Here is a 10118-nt window from a genome sequence, read left to right as displayed (position 1 = left end):
TACACTTAATGATATTGTATTAGTGATTAGGTAATGCATTCAGCAAGTACTTTTACTTTTAATACTTAAGTATTTTTAAAAGCCAGTACTTTTTTACTTTTAATTAAGTACAAATGTTAATGTGATAGTTTTACTTTTACTTGAGTACATTTTTGTCTGTGTGTTTGTACTTTTACTTAAGTAAATTTTTTGAGTACTTTCTCCACCACTGGCCCAGACTGAGAAACTCTCCATCTTGACACACTTTAATTTATTAACTAACATATGATCAGTTTTGGTGTAATCCATCCAGCTCAGGTTGTATTTTTAAAGTTTTCTTTTAGTCTCAAAAATATTTTTTTCAGAATTACCTGACATTTAGCTCGATCTTTCTTCAAAAACTTCAAAGAGGACGTCTTATGATTTTCTTTTCACAATTCAGCAATCTAGACACTGACACAAACACCAGAATTTGGGATTTTTCCACATATTAGTCTCTGTGAATTCTCCAGAGTTATGGAGGTAAATCCATGCTAAAAGAGGCGAAGTTTAAAATGCTAATAAACATTTTTGGAATACACTACTATAAAATTCATTAGATTTCTGTAAAAACAATACATTGAATCCATGTCTAATGACTATCGGAAATTTCTTTCTCAATAAATCTCTTTAGCATGTTTGAAGAACGACAGGAAAAGACTGAGGATATTGTAGAACTACAAAATAAATAAAATGCAATTTTACAAAAAATAAAAAATAAATAAAAATCTAGAATTTTTCCACCTGTCACCATGTCTGTGGTTCCATCCCTGACTTCCCTGCATGTCGAGATGCTTGTGTTTGACTGCAAGGTGCTCAAAAATGTTTAATTTCAGTTCATTCACCATCAAAGAAGAAATCTGATGCAAAGAAATGACAGAGGCAGAAGGAGAGGGGAATTAAAGAAATGTAATGATGAGGTTGAGAAGAAAAAGTAGGGCATGAATCAATGAAGCAGAACAGGAATCCTTTATTTAGTTCTAGTCAGCTTGAGAGGAAGACGCAATAAAACTGAAAATCACACCAACAGGCTATTAATACAACCTTTACTTTGTGTGGGCCACCAGTCGAATGTGGAGTTCATCGGTTCTTTATAAGTGATGAATTTTTATTCTCATAAGGAACCAGAAAGGATTTTTTTTTTTTACCTCGCATAGAACTGCTCAGTCTTCAATCCAGGTACTTTATCTGCAAAGTGAAATGTTTCACAAGCTTTATTCAAACCCTCCTGCAGCTCAGCATATTCCAAGTAGCTAACCTCAGCTTTACCTTTTTCTGGAATCCATCCCTGCTGTGTTCCTGCAGCTATCACCGGAGAAAAACAGCTGAGACCTGCAGAAAACCACGACTTCCTGTTCATTCATCATGTCGCTGCTTTATTCACTGATGGCATTGAAAAGACAAACCTTTTCATTGGACTATTCAGCCAGAAACATGTCGAACACTGAAATGTCTCAGATCATCCCATTTTAATATCTAACAAAGATAAGCTGAGAAAATACAATTAACCAAACAATGGTCGTATGTAAACATTATTTCTATAAAGATCTAAAAGACTGAACACATCCTGATAACTGTTAGTCACAAATTGAGAAAACTTCCCAGGAATAACCGGCCTATCAGCATTGATGATCCATTCAGGAGAGTCCAAAATAATAAAAATGACATTCAGTGTTCATAATTCAGAAGAAGACAAAACAATAGTTATTCGATTATTCCTAGACCCATCCACTGATAAACCAGAAGTTCAAATTCACCAGTTGATCTGGAGCTGTAATCAGTGAATACATTGAATTGTTCTCTGGCGATTGCAGTAAATCCTGAAGGAGAAAGACTGGCCACTCCTGCCTGACCTTCAGCTCAACCATTAAGTCCACCTCTAGTTAGCAATCAATCAATCAAATTTTATTTGTATAGCACATTTCAGCAGCAAGGTATTTCAAAGTGCTTTACATAATTAAAATAAAAACAGCATGTGACATTAAATAAACAGTGAGAAAGAGATTTAAAAAAAAAAAAGATAAAAACATTAAAACCTGCACCCCTTTAGGACTTCAGTTAACTGGGATTCTAACCCTAAGGGACTTTAGTCAAAAACACCGTTTGACAAGGACTCCAACCTCTGGGTTTTTAGTTGAAACGCCGTCAACTGGGACTCTAAACCCCGTAGAACTTTAGTTAAACGTTGTTTAACTGGGACGTTTTCCAGGGGGTTTTACATCATTAAAACGTAGAAAAGAAATAAAATGAAATTAAAAACATTAAAGACATAAAAACATGGAAGACATCAAAAAAAACCACACTCTAACCCTAATTTAGCCATAAGCAACTCTAAACAGGTGGGTTTTAAGTTGAGATTTAAAGGCACTCAGTGTTTCAGCTGTTTTACAGTTTTCTGGAAGYTTGTTCCAAATCTGTGGTGCATAGAAACTGAATGCTGCTTCTCCTSGTCTGGTTCTGGTTCTGGGGATGCAGAGCAGAACCAGAACCAGAAGATCTGAGGGGTCTAGACGGTTGGTACAGCAACAACAGATCTTTAAGGTATTGTGGTGCTAAACCGTTCAGTGATTTATAAACTAACATCAGTATTTTAAAGTCTATTCTCTGAGCTACAGGGAGCCAGTGTAGGAACTTTAAAACTGGTGTGATGTCTCTATCTTCCTGGTTTTAGTCAGAACAGCAGCAGCAGCTTCTGGATCAGCTGCAGCTGTTTGATTAATTYATTAGTCAGACCTGTGAAGACACTGTTGCAGTAATCAATGCGGCTAAAGATAAACGCATGGATGAGTTTCTCTAAATCGTGCTGAGACATAAGACATAACAAAATGTTTCAGAGAAGATGGTTGCCTAAACAGAAGATGTGTCGGGACAGATTTCTAAACATGGTATGGTAATTGCATGATTGACTTTTAAAATCAAGACTTGGCCCAAAGTTCTGACTGTACCACACTGATGTAATAATCTGTGCTTTTGTGACCTTCAGCCATTTTAATTATATTCTATAAAACTCTCCAGCGAACCCAAATTAGAACAAAAGTGAACCAAAATTTCTTCACAGCTGTCACAAACACTTCAAAACAGCAGCATTAAGGTCAACGGAGCTATTACTTATTTCCATGATGGGTGAGGTTTTTTACCTTTTAATAAAGAAAATCATAATTTGACAACTGGAGTTTGTATTTGTTCAGATTATTTCTGTCTATTGAATACTTTCTCTGCCTTTAAGAGAATCAAAACTCAAAGCTTTGTTCTTTTTTAGCTTTTTCTTCCTATGAGCCATGCTGGGGGGACAAAAAGCTCTATTTGCTGAGCAGCATTATGATGATGCAAAGCATAGAAAACCGAAGGCTCAGCTGTTGTCCTTAAAGATTTAGCGCTTCTGTGGAACTATCTTTTATTTCGTCATTTCTTGTTTCAGGAAGTCAGTCACACTAAGTTAGCATTGGGCTAACAAGTTAGGTTTCAGTGCTACTTACCTTAAAGCTCCCTGTGCTTCTCCAAGGAGATTCGCTGTTCAGAGAGACATGGATAATAAAAGGTCCTGAAGTATTTCTATTCATTTTTATTCCAATAAGTGATATATGGCATTGCAGATGACAGGAACACCATTTTCACAAAAAACAGACAGGAATCCCTGAAATGAGTTGTTGTTTATAGCCTGGAATCCAGTTTCACAGCTGGATATATCTGAGTGGCCTTTGTGAGTCGACTGGATGTGTCTGAACGGATAATTCAGTTCTTCGGTTATGTGTGCTTCAAATATGGAAATGCATTGGTCATATCTGTTCAAAAGAAGCAATAGTGGTAAATTTGGAAAAGAGAGTGTTTGAGTTGCTGAAATCAGCACTAAATGACACTTGATCCTTGTTGATGTGGGTTATTGAAGGTAGAAATAGGAAGAATCATAAAGATGTGAGGGATTTAGAAGAAAGCATGTGGTGACGGCCTACTTAAAGCGCTTTGAGGAAGGAAAACAGGAGAAATGAAGACAGGGATCATTGATGCTTGTGGGGAGTGAAGAATGATATGTAATATTAGGTCCAATATAAAAAAGTTTGTCTTACTGAAATAAGCTTTTGCTGGAAAAAATTAGAACACCCTGTGGAAACATATTTGTAATTCATAATATGATTTTGAATAAAACTGAATACATTTTGTAATGATCAAAAGATATTCAAAAAGATAACATAAAATATTTTGTAAAACACCATTAAAAATGAGATCATCTGTAAAAATGTTACAGATTATCACCTTCAGCTTTTTTGAGACATAAAGAGGCATCGTGGTTTTGAAGACGTATCTTAGTATGACAGGGTGATCTGAAAAAAAATTATTTTGTTTTAGATGCTCTCTTTATGCTTTTTTTAAAAAGTCCAAATCAACCGGTTACACATTCTGGAGTAAGACTAAGATTCATTTACAACATTTGAGGCTTTTTCCAGCATGCTTTTACACCATAATGGTGTAAAGTTGTGCAAAAACAGGAAATAAAAACACGGGAAATAAATGGTTTGATGTGCATTGTATTGGGAACACTGACAGACTTAGTATGTCAGCGTTGGGTTAAAGAAACCTGCACCCAGATGGAGACTCATGAATTTTTCCTGATCCCCTGTCATAATGTTGCTGCGCTACAGGAACGAGTCCCTCTGTGGAATCCTCATTCCCACTTCATTCACTCTGTTTCCATATTAATAACATACAATTTTAGGAAACTGGGCTACAACAGAAAAGATTCACAACATTCAGCAGACACCAGCTTTTGTTGCCTTTGTGAAGAACCTGTGCCAGATTTTACAGAAATATGTAATGGAACCACCAACACAAAATGAGGAGAGAGGAGAAATGGAGAAGATTTAGTGGGTATAAAGCTGCAGAACATTGATGGATTCTTCTGTTTGATCTCAACACAACATGGATTTCTCAACAATACAAATTAGATTTGCAGTATTCTAGATATGGGCTCATTTTTACTTAAAAGACATGTTGTGAATGGTGCAACAAAGAATTAAAAATGAAGGTTTCAAAATGGCCTCATGAAAGTTTGGGCAAAATTCTGCAGAAAAACTCTTTCCCAGCTCTAACAAACATTGATGGCAGGTGTGGTGACAGAGTGACACACCAAATTGTTTGGATAGACTTTTTACATGAATAAATGAGATCATCTTTTCAGAACTGACAATGTTTATCTGATACTAAAATGTGTTGGATGATCTGAAATAATTAAATCAGATTCGAAATCTGTGAGGAGGCAAATGGTACACATTATCAGGATGCTTAATCCAACTTTGCTTTCCTACATTAGAAACATAATCTCAACCTTTCTGGGACTAGACGAAACATCTCACTAAAACTAAAACCTTTTCCTGTGACTCCTATGGCCAGAGTTTTTAGGCAATCTGTCACATTTAGAGAGAGGAAAAAATGCAAAGAAGCCTTTACCACCAGCACTTACACCAGAGCGTCTGCGGCACCTTTTCTCTGTTTAATGGACACATTGATGGTGAATCCTGTTAGTGATAGACAGCTGAGTGACGGGTGGATGGTGGGGAATCAGTGAAATGAAGACAGCCTTAGCAGAAGGTGACTTATTGTCGTCCACCTTTAATAATATTTAGACTTCATTCAGATTCAAGTATTTTTATTGTGTATTACTTGTATATTGCCATCTTAACATATGAAAAGTTTATCATTTGTAATGTTTATATTGTTTAATGGAAAAGTATCAGATTACCTCTTAGTTTCAGCAGAGAAAGGCTAAAAATGGTTCATTTATTGGTCAGTGGTGAACTTTGCTCTTACTTTTTGATTGTTCTTGTTCGCTGTCCAGAATTCCTCTGGGAACAAACTTCTTCCCCTCAGAGTCTGACTTGTGGTTCAGCCTGTACACACTGGAAAGTTGTCATTGTTTTCACTTGCTAGCAAATCTGATGAGGAGCAGGACATTCTGATCGAAGGTCACCTGTGTCATTGACCCAAAATAGATACACATACACTCAAAATATGGAACTAAGTGTGTTTCTTGTTGACTTAAAGAAGAATAGTTGTTTTAAGTAATACAGGATAATTTCTATGTAAAAAGGGCTAGGAACGTTATGCTACCTAGTTTTTGTTCTCAAAATCCAAAGAAAGTTAAACAGCAGTCTGACAGATTTTTTTTTTTTTTTTTTTAAGGTGGAAGACCCTATAAAGATTGATAAGGTTTTATAACATTTAGTTCTTTCATCTAAGGTGATATCTTTTCATTTTATTTATGTGTGTTATTCTGAGATAATCAGATTATTTCACATTTTTTTAACACACGTACAAATACATGTCACATCTGGGTCCCTCTCTCTTTTCAAGTCCCATTTTAACACAGAATTCATTTACAGACAAACAATCCCAACCTTTCAGAAATTCAATCCCTCTTTGTCCGTTTTTAAATAGCTGATAATGACACTTCTTTGAGATTCAGAGTGTTAAATCACATAATCTCTTGTCTGGTTAATCTCCTCCTGCTTCCTGTTTCCTTTCAGCTGGCATTGTCACCCTGTGGTGTATTTCCTGCATTTAGATAAAGCTAAATGTTATTAATAAGTGATTAGTCGGGTTGAACAAAGAGAAATACTTGAGATGAACCTTAATTAGCCTAATTAGAGACAAAGGTTCACCTGTTCATGTTTAATTACAATAGAACAAAGAAAAAGCAACATTGTACTTTCATTTCTCCTCCCATCTAATCAAATCTTCACGACGGCTATCTGGAGGATTAATGTCTACATCTGATTCAGAATAACAATTTTACCTTCAGGAAGAAAAAAACACAATGCTGGATGTCCTGGATCTTCAGAGAAATACCTGATTTACTTTTAGAGGCGTGTAAAAAAAAAAATGAAAGAAAGAAAATTCATTTATTCTAAGTTTTTACTGGTGTGGGAGCTTCATCACTTGCAAACTGCTGTGATAGCAGTATCTATTTTTGGCATTAATTCTTGATTCACATTGATTATTACTTCTTTTCTTCATAGATTTGCTTAAATATTAACTTTAACCATATTGTTCACACTATAATTTATTTTATCATTTATATTTTGGACACTTGAGCTTCTATTGGAAAATTTGTTCAAATGAGTTCTGAATCAAAATGAACTGAAGGGCCGCTCAGAGAAGAAGAGGCCATTAATCTAAAAGTAACATAAAAATACAGATTATAGTGTGGAAATGTATTCAGGGAAAAAGAGCTTAATTTTTGGAGACATGCTGTTGTCACGGTGACCATATTTGGAGAAGAAAGGAGAAGCTTGCAAGACAAAAAGCACCTTTCCGTGGTGGTACCATCATGCTGAGTTTATTTTGCCAGAGAAAGGAGTAGTACACTTCCCTAAGTATCTTGAAACATAACCAGGAAGTTAAATCTTGGGCACAAATGCATCACCTATTAAGACTTCATTTCCAAACTTCACAATAAATTTGTCTAAAACATAAGAATTCTTGGTTTTTGAAGTAAATAAATACGAATGGCAGTCTGCAGAGTTTGGGAAAGAGTGAAACTAGAGTTCACTGAGGGCAATTAGAGCCACAAAGGTGCAACTTGAGGGAGCATGAGTCACTGCAGCCAAATAAACAGGCTCCCCTCTCTTGCCCGTTCTGGAGTTTGAAAAGAAACACATCCCTAATGGAAAGGTCAGTCCATTTTTCTGAATTTAATTAAATTCAGGTGTATTTATMTGGCATTACTTGATATGGAAAATCAGCAGTGAGTGATATTCTGAAACGATAAACAGATTCAAATCAAAACAGTTATGTAAATGCAGCCTCACTCATTTCACACAAATCAATTCTAAATATACCCCAATTATATCCCAGCCGAACTTTTAACATGCTTCTGTGTTTGCGTGTGAAGAAAGTCAGTAAATTAAATTTGATTTGCAGGTAAGATAAACCAATATAAGGCGAGGTATTATAAAAATTGTTTTATGGAGCAATACTCGACGAAAAAGGAAAGATATGTTATATTTTATTTGATAAAGTTCAAATTCTTGTATTTCTTTCACTGAAGAGGAGAAAGTCAGAAGAAATGTCTGTGAAGTACCTCTGAGACCTAACAAACTGGCACAGCTGAGGGATTTAAAAGTGCTCCCTGGCCAGCCCATTGAGTCTGTTTTTCACCACAATGTAGGACGACCACCTGTGATCGTCCTTTAAAACAATTAAATTACAAATACAAATCAGACAGATGGTGACATTTTTACCCTACTTAGATTTAGGATTGTTAATTTCATGCACATGAGCATTAATCCTCCTGATTCTCTCTTTCTTTCCCTGAGTTCACCCGTTTCCTGAATAGATGATCATTGCAGCAAAGCAGCTTTCTGTATGTTTTCTGATGTGACCAGTTAGTGACCATGCAATATGTTGGTCACTAACTATCCATTTAACATATTTCCTAAATTTTAAAAACATTAATATGTCAAATTATTTAAATAAATATGACTAATGTCAGGCTTCATGTTCAAAACTAAATATTTTCTGAAGATGTTCTTCTTGTAGTGAAAGCAGGAATTATGTGTCTTAGTCAGAGTGAGTCGGTGTTTCAGCCAGAGGCCAATAATCATCCAAACAGCTGCCCAGCAGAGAGCCTCTGTCTCTGGTAATTAGATGGTGCCTCAGAATGACTGGTTTTAAACATACTGCTGGGACACAGCATTGGTTTGTCCAGTGTCAGCCAATGACAGGTTTTTGCCTTCCACTGAGACAGATCCACAAAAAAACCATTTTAAAAGCTTTTGAGAAGTGTAATACAAAATACTGTTAATTTTTATACTGCTATGGATGAATTATGAACAATTATGTACAAATGCAGTCAGGAGACTGGCTTAAGATACACTGTTGGATGTTCATGTGTATATTTCTTGTGCATGACTGTAAATACTCAACACAAGGTGAATATTTCAGGGTTTTGCATCACTTACTAAGTTATTCCAAAGAGACGAGACTTGGTCCTTGTGTTCTTATAAAATATATTGAAAATGTATTTACCTCTATGTACAGAGCATGGAGTTTCTAGTTATCTAAGGAAATGTCAATTCTAGTCCTTTTCTGTCCCAATAACAGTAAAAGTGACTTCAGATTATCATCAACCATATTAAAGACCAAACGAGGGTTTTAGGTATCAAATAGGCAGGATGTGTAATATATAGATATATAAAGAAAATATATGAAGAAAAATTCAACTCAAATATTTTGTCCTATAAATGTTTTATGTATGATGGTAAATATCTGTTATATGCTTTGAATTATATCTGCAACTTGTCCACATTTGTGTTCTTGAACAAGATGCAGCCAGAATGACTGTAAAAAGGGTAAATCAACATAAAACATTTCACTTGTTTTTTATTATTATTTTTTGTGTTTCTTGTAACCGAACTGTAAAACAACAAACACCTGTTTAAGTCTTCATACCTTCAATTTATTATTTAACAACATCATTAYGGGAGAAGATAAAAAAATGCTAAGCTAACCGTTAGTTGAATTTGGGTCAAAACCAAAACAGATTTGCACCAGAAGTTCTTGGTAATTCACTACAAAACTACGTTGAAACATTGTTGATTTATTACTGTAAACTTATGCTTTGTCTAGATAATTCATTAAATTAAAACAATTTTTTTTTTCATAATTTTTAAATGACATCAATTCTGAGTCAAATGCACCAATTTTAACCTTCTGGAAAATGACGGTAGCTCATTTAATATTAACAAATGTAGCATGTACAGTGGGACTACAGCCAGCAGCAAATTGCAAAAACCCATAAATACTTGAGACAATCTCTAAAGACTCTTACAAATGTCCATTTTAATAGTTCAAACACCAAATACACCTTAGATTCATTAATATGCACTTCGGAAACTGCTATTCAGCCAATCAGTACCAAGGAAAATGAATGGCATTTCTACATTGGCTGCTTTGTAAAAGCAAACTAGCATTGAGTCTTGATATTTCAACTACAGATTTGGCTGGTTGAATGTAACTGCTAGATTAACCAGCCGTCTACAGAATTTACCTAATTCAGATTAAGACCAGATTGACTGTTTTGACCTGTATGTTCTGCTGAGATTTGC

Source organism: Poecilia reticulata, linkage group LG2 (assembly GCF_000633615.1).
Source record: "Poecilia reticulata strain Guanapo linkage group LG2, Guppy_female_1.0+MT, whole genome shotgun sequence".
Classification (NCBI taxonomy): Eukaryota; Metazoa; Chordata; class Actinopteri; order Cyprinodontiformes; family Poeciliidae; genus Poecilia; species Poecilia reticulata.
This window is presented reverse-complemented; position numbering follows the sequence as displayed.